This window comes from Strigops habroptila, chromosome 4 (assembly GCF_004027225.2).
Source record: "Strigops habroptila isolate Jane chromosome 4, bStrHab1.2.pri, whole genome shotgun sequence".
NCBI classification, from domain to species: Eukaryota; Metazoa; Chordata; class Aves; order Psittaciformes; family Psittacidae; genus Strigops; species Strigops habroptila.
In genome coordinates this window covers 43054984-43068830 of record NC_046358.1, presented here as the reverse complement: position 1 = coordinate 43068830, position 13847 = coordinate 43054984, and the positions used below count along the sequence as shown (strand labels likewise).

General features: G+C 36.6%; 1 protein-coding gene across 1 annotated transcript in view; it reads left to right on the top strand.

Moving 5' to 3' along the window:
• Positions 1 to 13847, top strand: part of DPH6 (diphthamine biosynthesis 6) — a 203501-nt gene that overhangs the window by 148226 nt on the left and 41428 nt on the right. The gene's annotated exons all lie outside the window — the stretch shown is intronic.

Sequence of the window (13847 nt, the reverse complement as noted above, 5' to 3'; positions counted from 1 at the left end):
GATAGATTTAGCAAAGTAACACTGAAGAGAAATTCCACTATTAACTTGGAAAATTCATACCTGCCCTTCTCCCTCATCAGATTACACCTTTTCCTTTTGAAACTGTGAAAGAATGTTATCTCTACTTAGATACAGTTACAATCTTCTACCACCAAAAACTTGAAAGAAAAAAAAATTTAACGCAGGAAAATATCTGCTTTCTTCCAGTGGAATTACTTCTTTATTAGTATATATAGTACAATCCAAGGGATCCTACTAAATTTCAGTACTTGATTAACCTCATCTCTCGTTCTGTGTGGTCATAATTACAATTTCATTTCCTCTTCTTCCTCTTCCCTGAAGAATATCACATGTGGGCTTCAAAATTAATAATAGATCTTCAATTTCCTTGCTCATAAAAGTTAAAGTAAACCAAAAATTATTTATCCTTTCCTGTACTCCACTTTCAAAAAGTATGTAAGACAGCTAGAAACTGAGCGAGCATTATTTTGAAACCCCTTTAAGTTTTTTACATAACAAAATTGAGCAGTGCTAACTGGTCAGTACCCAATAACATGCATGCCAGCTCTGCAGTGAATAATCATTTTCAGCTTCCTCTCTGTTCCTCTTCATGGATGAAAAATAAAAATGCTTCTAGCTGATACGATACATGTGTATAGTTCTCATCAATCCTTTAGTTATAACACAATGAACACAGCTGGTAACACTTGAAATCTAACCTTGATTTTCTTTTGGACATTATTCGGTGTTAATATTATATAGGTCTTTATGTATCTCACAGGCCCCTTTGTGAAAACATCTTGGCCATCTCCTGTAGCTGACAAAGTAGTTACTTCTGCATATATCTCAATGAGGAAGTGGAAAAAAAAAAAAAGAGGAAAATGTAATTGTTAACTGATGAAAATACTAATTCAGTAATTTCTAATTAAGTCAGTAATTTTGGTAAAGTTTTGTCATAATTTGTCAAATTAATGTTTGTGTGGAGTTGTAGCTATCTGTTCAGTAATGCATAGTCTTTGTCTGTCTGTGTATGTTCTGCAGAATTAGATGGAGGAGATGTATAGGTATACATATACTTTTCTTTCCCTCCCTCCTCATACCCATATATATGCATACAGATAAATATACATTGCATACATATCCGTGAATATATACTTGTATTCTTTTGTTAGTATAACAATTTTTAACAAGTATGTATATTAATACATGTCACTTAAAGGCCGTTTATTGAAAACATTCCATTCTAATCTTCTGTATATGGACTCACCTGCCTTCAGAAACATAAGAGTTAAGATCCTGTTATATGTTTTAGTACTATCCATCTGAGAGATGTATCTTCATCTTCAGGAGAACAAATGTGCTTTCCATATATCTCATTCTGAGTGCTAATAACAGTTACATGTTTAACTCAAACTTGAATTATAATTTTTAGGTTATTGTGAACTTCCTCTTGTAAGTGGACGTAGTGGTTCTGGCTGGGATAGAGTTAATTCTCTTCATAGCAGCCCCTATAGTGCTGTGTTTTGGATTTGTGACTAACACCTCGTTGATAGCAGACCAGTGTTGGCTGTTGCTAAACAGTGCCTGCACAGCACCAAGGCTTTCTCTTTTTCCAACCTTGCCCACACCCAGCAAGCAGGCTGAGGCTCAGCAAGAAGCTGTGAGGAGACGCAGCTGAGACAGCTGACCTGAACGGACCGGAGAGACCTTACATACCATATAAACTCATGCTTGACAACAAGAACTGGAGCAGGTGTGAGTTTTTTCCAAAGTAGCCATTCCTCTGAGACTGCTGGTGGGAGGTGGTGAGTGAGTGCCTTTTTGTTTTTTTCTTTTTCTTTCTGTTATTAAACTGTCTTTACTTGTGATTTTTTCTCAGTTTTGCTCTCCCAAGTCTCTCCCCATCCCACTGCAGGGGCACAAGCAAGCGACTCAGCAGGGGCTTACCTGCCAGCCAGGCAACCCACCACATTGGCTCTAAGAAACTGCATCACTTGGGTTTGGCTGCTGTAACACTGAACTGACGAAAAGCCTGTCCTGCAAAATCCAAGTGACAAACTGTATCTAGGACATTGCTGACCAATATAAATGGCTTGACTTAAGATAAAGGGCATGTGCAGTCCTAATAGTCCTGTTATATTCCTGATATATATATATATTCCTGATACATACAACTGATCTTGCTTTGCACACGTACCATATTAAGCAATGAAAGTAACTGACTACACTGCTGAAAACAAACATTCGCCCCCAAAATACTCATATACATAAAATGAATGTAAATGTTTGTATTTTTCAGTAAAAAGCTTTGTTTACTAAGCAGTAATAATATATATTATTTATTTTTTTTCATTGCACATCTATGTATCATATTACTAACAAAGGTAGCTGTCTCAGTGGGGGAGAGCCTGGCAGTTAATAGAAGTTTAATAGTGCCACCAGAATTTTCAAATTGTTTTACTTCTGACTCCAGCAGCTTCACAATTTTCTTCATTGCATACTGCAAAATTTAACTCCAGGTTTAACAACAGTAGCTAACGTTGCTGTATGTGTATGGGTGAACAGGTGGTCATAGTTAGAATATGTGAGGTAAAAGCTGACATTTGGTTTGAAAATTAGTTCCAGAGCTCAAGGTCAAAGTTCAGAAGGAATGTAGACTTTCAAAGAAAACATCTTTGCAATCAGTATCTGAAACTTAAATTCTAAATCATAAAATCGGTTATCCTTAATGCCTACATAGTAGATTTTGACCATTAACTTTTCTCGTTTCCTGTCCCATTTGGGTACACACTCTCAAATGATTTTCAAGTGGAATCTTTCCATCTTGAACATCCTTAATTCTGTTCAACTCTCTTTCCTAAGAGCTTATTTTTGACACTACGCATGAAGAATAAAACCCTCAGAGTGACAGTCTGTGATCATGTTTCATGTGGCAGACTTCATTTGCTTTCAGTTTATATTGGTATCAATTTATGACTTTGTTCCTTAAATAGTTATCTTTTTTCCACATTCTAACTGATATATTGAATGATATATGTTTGAGAGGTATTTCAAGGAATCTTAACTTCAGTCATTAACTGGTTATCTCTTGGCTCAGGAACCTTTAGTTTGTTGAGAGCAAGTTAATATTTTTAAAGCAAATAAAGCAGCTTTTCAATTTTTTATCAATTTTACATTTTAGTGCCCTTTTGAGAATCTAGAATGCAGTGCTTGAATTTACATTTAGCTCTGCAGGAACTGCTTTAAATATTATTATTACTACAAAAGAAGAAATCAAAATCAAAGTGAATTTTTCGTACAATAGTGAGGTATAGGAAGGCGCAATTGCAGTAACAGCAGCCTGCATTATTGTATAAGACTATCTCACAGCTTGACAGAAAGTCCCTGCTGGGGAGGAAATGTAGGGGAACTGGCAGAATTTTGCTACATCTGCTCCCTACTGCTAATAAGCTTTAACCTGCTTCATTTTTATTATGCTTACTGTTTAGATATTTTGCTTCTGAAATTATGTCTGTAACTATGAGAACACATAAAAGGGAGCACGACAGGTAGGGCTGTTTAAAAATTTAAAACTATCAGCAAGGGATATTAAAGGCCATAATGAGTAAGATGGTTGCCTTCTCAGTATGGGTTTTTAGAGCTCAGGCACTGCAGCACTGGTAGAAAGACGTAAGTGTAAGTAGTGGGTAAAACAGATTTCATAGCCTGAGTAGCTTGTACAGCCAGAAGGCACCATTAGATCATTTAGTCTGACCTGTATATCACAGACCATTACATTTCACCCAGAAATTCCTATTTCGAACTCTGTGAGTATACTCGACTAAAATATATCAGACGTTAAGAGTTTAAAATACTTTATGCCGCAGGATGAGAACCAAGAGTCTGAGTTTCCCATGCACTAGGAAGGGTGTTTTATCAGGTTGGTAAGTACACATGGTAGCGTGACTACTTCTGCAGAATAAGCCAACCAAACCAAAGGCTTATATGCACTTAACAACAGCAAAAATCCCTTCCTGACCCCTTTTGACTTAGGGAAAAAAATACAGGTATTCACATTATATCAGAGCACTCGCTTACTCAAACGCTCTGGTGAAGCCAGAAACAGTTCCTTCAGGAAAAACAAAAACAAACAGCCCCAAACAAACAAACAACCCCTCCCCCCTACCACAATAAACAAAACTTAAATTTAATCCGTCTCATTGTGTATCAGTGGGAGTAATTAAGGGCTCAGAGCGAAAATTTCCTTCAAGAAGTCATATCCATTTTTAAAGCTAATACTTACTGTCTAATTGTGAATTTCAAACATTATGCCTCTTACAGCCATGCTGGCAGTCTTGTGCATATGAGATTCCCAGTCCAGGCACATTCATTGCAGTCCTTTGAACATACTTTCGTCTGAATAATCAGTGGTATAGCTGAGGTTTATAACCATCTAAAATTGTGGGGAAAATGGTATTGTATATTTTCCATTTGATATCATCACAATTCCCTGACTGATTACCCAATATTTAAAAATCTTTCTTTTCCTCTGATGGTGGCATAATTGTCACATACAACTTTGAAATGTATTTCAAAGACAGATAAAATTCAGTGGATAGTTGAAAACTCGTTAAGTCTATGGGGCTGTTGAGACTGTGCTTTTAGATAATAGGATAGAAAAAGACTGTGATACTTACCTGGTAAAGCAAAAACTAAAGTCTCAGCCTTAAATGGGAGATTCTTCTCCATGACTTGGCATGCAGAAATCTCTCTCTTTCAGCAGGCCAGTTTGCATTTTCTATTTTTCTTTCAATTTATTCTCACAAGTATTCATTTGAGCTTACTTTTCAAAGAAACTTCCAGGTTCATAAGTCCAGAAAGCAGAGGTGTTAGCCTAGTTATTACAAACTTTGTAATAATGTACAGTCTTCATGCTTTCAATTGTTTATTTGTTCTAGAGACTCCTTCAAAGCTGACTGTGTCTTCATGGAAATGTTATACTGATTGCTCTTATTTTGATCATATCACAGAGCTTCTCAGTTTCTGAAATTAAATGATGAAAACACAGTGATCCAACAATAGAAAAGAGAAACAAAGTTAACAAGAAAATGATATCCTTATGTACTAAATATAACCAAAGAGAGCTTGCAAGGTTATGTCTTTAATTTCAGCTGAGCCCTTTTGTCTATCATACAGAAGTGATGAAAATTTAGACCACTTCTTTCCTCTGATGAGGATCATGGTAAAAGACAGAATAGCAAGTTGCTAAATTATTCTGTTTGAGTCGTATAAGCTATAGATCGTGTACTTATTGATCTGATTTCTTATGAACTCTTTCTATTTTAATGAGTTTCCGTATTTATCGTTTTTTTATAATGCTTACATATACTTACAGTAGTACTATTCAGAGACCATTTTTTCATGAAAGTTTTGGTTCTGCAAATGCTTAAACATATCCTTTATGCACCAGAAAGTCTGTCTCAACTTATAAAATCAATTTTGTGTTAGATTTATTGTGGGATTTGGGCCCTAAGAGTGATGTTAGTTAATTTTTGTGGTACTTTGTTCTGACATACTTGGTTGAACACCATAAAATTTTAGCCCATCACCTTGACAAATCCTAGTAATAGCCAGCAATATATTGTATAGATTTCAGATTTCCTATACTCTCACTAATATAACTTCGTGGTGTGCTCATTTTGTTCATCTGCAAAATGCCGCTGTGGGAAAACATAAGCTGTTGTATTTGGCATGATAATTGCTGATCATTTCATGATCATGATCGTAATTGCTGATTTTTCACAATTACTATGAAGAAAACTTAATCTGGATTCCCCCCCCCCCATGCCAGCATGTGGAAGAGTATGGTAGTAAGATCATGGTATTAAGAGATGACATTAATTTGAAATCCATTCAAAACAAAAAATTTGATTAAAAGTATCCTTAGAAATAGTACTGCCTCTAAATTTCTATACCCATATTTATTCCCCATTATCTACTTTCCCTTTTTCATATTTCAGTTTTTTAAAGATACATAAAGACTGCACAAAAAAGAAATTATTCTGCAAAATGTGCGATCAGATGCTGACACAAAAAGTAAAGAACTGCCTTGTTTTCTCTAAATTTTCCCTGGTTCAGTAACACCAAGTAAGTACAGGCTCCATTTTCCATTTGACATTGTAAAAAAGTAATTTCTACATGACACGGTGGTAACTGAACTGCCATCAACTTTGTCCAACATGTTGAGGAGTAAAGGACTAAAATTTCTGAAATACTTGTTTCTTTTTATAACAATGTCTTTTCCATGATAAATATTTAGGTTTATAAGACCTCATTTTTAGTCTGCCAGTCTTGTGTTAATGTATTTTTGGCATGCAGCAAATAATCTGTTTTATTTCAGGAAGGAATACTAAATGTCAGACTTTCTTATTTCTGTAAGCTTTGCAAAAAGAATATTCTTAACAATTTTACTGTTACAAAACACTGGTATTCATTCTTTGAGTTCAGGCATGTTATAGTAGGAATGCGTGTGGCCTATTTATTAGACAAACTAGGATGTTGAAAAGGATTGCTTCTATCCTACTTTTTTCAGGAACTGACATTTTTATTCTTATGTGGTTTTCCTAGTGGAATCTTTACTTTTTAAAGTCATAAACCTATTGTTGTGAGAGACTCTAGCAATGCTTAAACTGGATCTCAGGAGTTTGATGCACTCTGTTTAATGCAGGCAGTGTAAAAGAAATTTTAAATGTATTATTTAAAGGCACATTAATCTTGCCACTATAATGGTGTAATAATGCATACCATATAAGGTCTTCATAAACTCAGCTTCTAAAAGTAACATCACAGTATCTTTCTTTTTGTTCTCTAAGTCAATTCTTTGTAGAGATAGCAATTATGCATTCATCTCTTTCTCTTATAGCCTGATTCCATATTCAGCTGTGAGGTAGGTAGACCTTAGTCCTTACTCACACAACAAAAAGAGTATTTCTCATATTTGTCATTTGGAACAAATGGAGAATGGTCAAAATAAACAAATGTGTATAATAAATGTTAATAGCTGAAATGTGTACCTTTTTCAGTTAAATTAAGTAAAATAGTTAAATGCTTATGCAATGGATTGAGAATAGGTTTCTCCTATATTCATTATTCCTATGTTTTCATTGGAATTTTAATAAGTCTGCCTTTGATTTTTTTTTTTCCCAAGTGAATCTTTGCTAAGAACTAAGGCATACAAAATGCAAGGACTTGGTAATACTATGAACCAGTGTGGTAACTCCTTGTATCTGAGCAAAGCTCAGGAAAGCATTATGCACACAGCGGTTCAGGTAACTGTTTTACTTTAATGTAGAGATACAAGTTAATTAGAAGTTTAAAAACCAATTGACAACCTCTGTTGTTAACCTTCATTCTTGTGACAGGAAAGGGATTGTATTTCTGCATTAAACATGTTCATAAAAGTGTTAGCTGAGGAAAGTTTCTTCCAAGCTACCTTTTCAGCTTCCTCCTATGCATGAATATAAAGTATAAGAAGAGTTCCCATTCTCGTTTCTTGTTATTAGATAACTTACAGAATTGGATTTGATAACTGTAGTGCTGTGGCCTTCACCCAAGTTTTCACCCAAGCCCTTTAACCCCTTCTGTTTCCAACCAATCATTCTTATACTTTTGCAGGTTTCAGTTAAGCATCCATTGCAAAACCTCGTTAGAGGGGTTAAAATACTGAAGGCTGTCTGAGTGGCTCCAGTGTAATAGGGCTCAAGATCCTCTTTCCTCTGGCAGCTGCCTAAAGCAAACCCCCTGTTTCGCACTGTCTGGGACTGTCTGTTTTGTTTTGGTTGCCTGTGCTGGCCTGTGCTGTCTCTGTCAGTATTAGCAGGGACTGAAGATGTACATGCCTCCCCTAAAAGTAGGATTCCAGTTCTCTCTGTGATTCGGGGAGATTGTGAGTGGCTGAAAAGCTGCTCGGCAGAAAAAGACCTGGGGTGCTGATTGATGGCCACTGAACATAAGCGAGCTTGCACCCAGGTGGCCAAGAAGGCAAACAGCATCCTGGCCTGTATCGGCAATAGCGTGGCCAGCAGTACTACGGATGTGATCATCCACCTGTACTCAACACTGGTGAGGCTGCACCTCGAATACTGTGTTCAGTTGTGGGCCCCTCACTACAAGAGAGACATCGAGGTGCTGGAGCAGGTCCAGAGAAGGGCAACAAAGCTGGTGAAGGGTCTGGAGAGCAAGTCTGATGAGGGGTGGCTGAGGAAACTGGGTTGTTTAGTCTGGAGAAGAGAAGGCTCAGGGGAGACCTTGTCACTCTCTGCAACTACCTGAAAGGAGGTTGTAGTGAGGTGGGGGTCGGTCTCTTCTCCCAAGGAACAAGTAATAGGACAAGAGGTAATGGCCTCAAGCTGTGCCAGGGGAGGTTTAGAATGGATATTAGGAAAAATTTCTTCACAGAGAAAGTGCTCAGGCATTGGAACAGGCTGCCCAGGGAAGTGATGGAATCACCATCCCTGGAAGTGTTCAAAAACTGTGTAGATGTAGTTCAAAAACTCAGTGACATGGTTTAATGGTGGACTTGGCAGTCCTGGGGTAATGGTTGGACTTGATGATCTTAAAGGTCTTTTCCAACCTGCTTGATTCTATGATTCTGCTTTGGAGAAAAAAAAGGAGAATAGGAAGCAATTTTATTTTTTTTTTCCCCTCAGGAAGAGGCCAAGAGTAACAACTTCACACTTCTACTTCTTCCAGCTCAATATTCTAATGCCAATGCTTCCGCTCAACTAGCTGAAGAAGCACTTCAAAGCTGTTATCTGAATTCTACTTGACTCTGTGTTCACTATTCATCTATAAAATCAGTCTAGAATAGCACAGATGAATGTAAAACTCCCTTAGAATTACAGAAATATTGGAAAGGACTAGTTGTGAAAATTCAACCAGTCCAGTTAAGAAAGCCCACTTGTTTTTCTTCACCAAACATACCACTATTATCAGCATAAGCATAAATTCTTATGTTTAATAAATTAAGACATTAATAAAAGTCTTACAGGCTGTGATTAGTATTGTGACTCCAAACAGTAGCCCTAAGCAGATGTGAATAGTAAAACCAGGAAAAGCATATATCCACCTTAATACTCTCCCAACCTCAAACTATTTTAATTCATATTTAAATTAATTAATTTTAATGGTTATATAAATCATTAAGTTTTATATAAATTACTATTGTATAAATTAAGAATTAACTAAGACTTTTATATGTATCTTTTATAATCCCCACTGAATCTGTGTTCTGAGTACTTGTTCAGGTTCCCCTTGAATCCCTGTAAAGTTCTTGCAGCCACAGCATTCTCTGTCAAGGAGTTGAAGGTGTCACCCACCATTATTCTTTCTGAAATCATGCTCTTACATTTGATGATCTGTAGTTCTTGTTCGGAAAGATAAGTGTGCAAAATCAATTCTTATCCCTATCCACCCTTCTTACGTCATGTGTGATTTTGTAAACGTCTGTCATATTCTCCTTAAGAAGGCTGGAGAACATTTCCAGTCAGACCCTCCAGAGCTGTTGTCCTCCTCTGAAAACATTCTGTGTCTAATATATCCTTTTTCAGTTGAGAGATACAGAGCTGTATATCTTACTCAAGGTGTGGGTGAACTGTGAATTTCTACAGTAGCATGTTATCCGCTTTTTCTCTGTTCCTTTCCTAAGAATTCATAATGTTTTACTTGATTTCTTGACTGCTGTCAACTGCTATGATTGTTTATTAACCAGTCCGTGAAGACTTCCCAAGATGTTACTTAGCTTAGCATGGCACTCTTCTCAGTGTTTACGGTAATATGATATCAGCCTACTTTGGTATTATAAAATGTCAGGTAAATAACAGTCACATTCTCAGTCCTTCTAAAAATCTACTCCGTACCTTCTGATTTTCCCAAGTTATTGAAATGTGTTTTGTATCACCAGAAGAACATCAGTAATTTCTTCATGGTAGAAAACGTTCTTCGTTGAGCTGTGGGGTTTTTTTCAAAGCAAGGTGTTAAAAAAAGAGAGTGTTCATGCTCCTTCTCTGGATAGGGAATGATATAGATAAAATGCATGCATTTAGAAAAATCTGCTTTTTAGCTTCCTTTTCCAAGCTTTCTGGAACTTCATCTTTCCCACCTTTGATTAACTGAGTAGCTGATGATCCTTTTGGCAGGGGGAGGATATTGTGAATCATGTTTAGAGGATAGCCTAACGTGAAATTCAGTTAGAGCTAAATCACTTGCCATATCAAATCTTTGTCCAAAGTTCTGGGATCTACCGTTTTGTAGCATGGCAGAATCAGAATCCTGTCGTAGTGTGGTCTCTGAGAAGATCCTGTTTGCATCCATTCCTGAAAGAAGACATTGTATCGGTCATGAATATTCATAGGCTGTTTCCTGCACAGAGAATGGATGTTACCTGGCTTCTTTGTCCAGCCCTCTTTAAATCAGATCATGTAAAAGTATAGCACAGAAGTAGCATTTGACCCCACATTATCTCAGCAGTCAGCCATTGAACCTGTACTATCTGCTCATTTTCCCCGATGACATTTGAACTTCTGGTGCAAAGCTACCATTCAGTATTTGTTTTTAGAAAGGATTAAGTCCTGTGGAAAAGCTAGCAAGTGGAAATCAGAATCTTCAACAGGCAGAGCTTTTCCCATGAATTGAAATTAATTTGAGTACTAATAGCTAGAAAATAAGTGTTTAAGGGCAGATACCTTTAGATGACAGCTACACCTACAGCCTAACAAAATTTGTAAAGATTTGTAAAATTCAGGTCAAACACATTTTAAGCAATCACTGCTTCCAGTGGTGTTTGCCCCAACAGTTTTCTTGTCTCTCAATAATAAGAATTTTAGAGGTTCCCAAGAATTATTTGACACTTCTAAGTGTCTAAGCAAGCCCTATACTATTCTACCTCTTTTTTTTAGCCCAAGATTCTGAAGATGCTGAAGAAGGGCTAGGCCAAAACATGTGTTCCTTTATCAAATAGTCTACAACAGTATCCTTGGGCACAAGAACCCTAAAAACGTATTTTTCTTCATAGCACCACAGCTGTCTGCCAGAAGTGCTGAATCTCATCCATAAGAGTGCAGAAACAATTGTAAAAAGCAACTTAGTCATAAAATAGTTCATCTTCATTTTCACTTTTAATATTTATATTGTTCCAGCACCATATGAATAGAATTTCTTAGCAGACTTTATACATTCATCCTCATTTACTATACAGGCTATACTAAAGATACTCAGCTGTTTAAGACAGTTGTAAATTTCTGAAAGGTAACTTATAAATGCAGCATCCATGTACAACACGTGACAGCAATTTCTTGAAAATAAGTCAGGAGAGGTCATTCTTAGGAGTGTTTCTGTAAGATTCTGTAGCAGGTGATGAAAGATTATTAGTCCCCAGTAGCTCCATCACCTGTGCTTTGTGCAAACACTAAAGTTAAAGGTTATGAGTACTATGGTACTGTACAGGTCTTTCACACAGAATGATTCTCATTTGTTAAATTTGGAAATGTACTTTCTCCTGGCCTTAATTTTCAAGTAATTCTTCATATTCTAAATGGCAGCTGAAGGCAAGCAGAAATAGTGAGTAATTGATTTAACAACCTAAGACAAGTACAGGGAAGTAGAAAAGTTTGTCTTAGTGCTTGATGTGACCTGAGATAGCTGCTTTAGATTCCTTTTTCTAAACAGTACCTCAGCACCTTGGGCCAGCACAGTGGCCTTTAAGCCTGAATGAACATGACTTTTTTTTTTTTTTCCTCATTGCAAAGCTCCAGTATTTCATCTTTTCAAACTGTTTTACAGCACTGAGAGCAGAATTAAATTGACAAGGTTAGAATTCATCTCCTAGAGGAGAATACTGTGCTCCTCCTTTTAAGTGCTAATATAACATTTATGTGTTGGTACCTTAATAACAGCCCTGGCTAGCCTAATGAAAGTACTGAAAGCAAACAGTACTCAGTGAGATTTTATTATGACTGAAGTGACTGCAATTTGAGACAAATTATCCCTATTTTTGTTCCTGTATCAAAAACAGAAATGCTAAAGCAATTGCCACATGTTTGGTATAGAGTTAGACTCCACTATCATTCATTTAGAAGTGCATTTTTCATGTGAACAGCTCACAAGGGTCAAGCATTAAAGATACTCTGTGCAAAATGCTTGTCAATAACTTTGTGAGTGAATTTTGAAATAAAGTGCCTGTAACCTGTCATTATTTCTCCCTCTCAAAGCTGAGAGCGTGTGGATGAAAATTGAGCTTGTGAATTGAAAGTACTGTGAGTTATATGGCCTTATCGACTTCAGGCAAAATGACAGGTTTGTCTTGTTATTATTTTTCCTTTCAGAGGTCAGGCAGTGGACAATATTACCAGTATATACTGCGGTGTAAGCAAATTGGTATATAAAAAAGCTGTGTACACAAAGAAGATGGTGTCAGTCACTAATATTAAAAATGCTTAATATATTGTCTCTCCGTATAAATGGAGGAAAAAGTACTATACGAAGAAAAGGTACTGTAAGAAGAAAAATAATCAGCTGCCCAGAATAAGGATTTTTAAAATTTGATTAAAAAAAAAAGCATGTTCAGAGCCCTGGTAAGTTAATGTAATTCACACTTTTTGAGAGTACGTATATTATAAAATGGGGTTGATTTCCATAAATAGACCTTGTTGTATACATAATAGGAGTACAAGTATATGCATTTAAGTACAAGGTAACAGCAGACCTAAATGTGTGTACTGGTTTTGGCTGGGATGGAGTTAACTTTCCTTATAGCAACTTGTATGGTTTGTATTTGTGACCAAAACAGCATTGATAATGCACCAGGGTTTCTAGCCATTGCTGAACAGTGATTACACAGCATCTGTTTGTCACACCACCCCATTAGTGAGTAGGCTGAGAGTGCGCTCGAAGTTGGGAGGGGACACAGCTGGGGCAGCTGACTCCAACTGACTAAAAGGGTATTTAATTCCATATAACATCATATTTAGCCATAAAAACTAAGGGGAGGGACCTTTGGGAGGGTAGCCGTTGCTCACAGTCTACCTAGGTATCAGTTTGCTGGCGGGAAGGTTTTGAGTAATAGCCTTTGCATTGCTTGTTTTATTTTTTCTCCTTTCTTCTTCCTTTTTTCTTCACTTATTAAACCATCTGTATCTTGATCCACAAGTTTTCTCACCTGTGCCACTAGGGAGGGAAGAAGTAAGCAAGCAGCTGTGTGGAGCTTAGCTGCTGGATTGAATCAACCCACTGCAATGTATTGCTCCTAGTTTAAAGGTCTAAGGTTGGGTTTGGTTGTATTCAGATGAAAATGGATTGAATACATAGTAGCAATACAGGAACAATATAATTATTTTATGAACTCATATTAGGTTTGTTAAGATTCAAAGGTGATGCTGGTTTGCAAGATATTCACTTCCTATACCTGTTAACATGCTACAGTGCAATTTATATTAAAATTTTTATAAAGAATTAAGCAGAAACCATGTCCCGCTTCTTTAATGCCATCAGAAGAAACAGAACTCATTTACTCAGAGTTAGGTTGCCTAGTTAGCTAATTAGATGTGCTGGTTGATGCAAAAACAATTTAAATATACTTCCTAAATGAGCACTGCTATTAGGAAAACATATTTTATCTTCTAAGAGGTTTTGTTCAAGATCATTGTGCTGTTCAGAACTATCTGAACCGTATCGTTGCTGTATCTGAACTGTATCTTTAATACTCCAACTTTTAAATAAATCTTAGGTGCTTTACTAACTCATTTCTGTAGTTTCAGTAGTTCTCATCATTTTTATTCTTCAATGACCAGTACGGCCAAAAACTTTTGGTATGC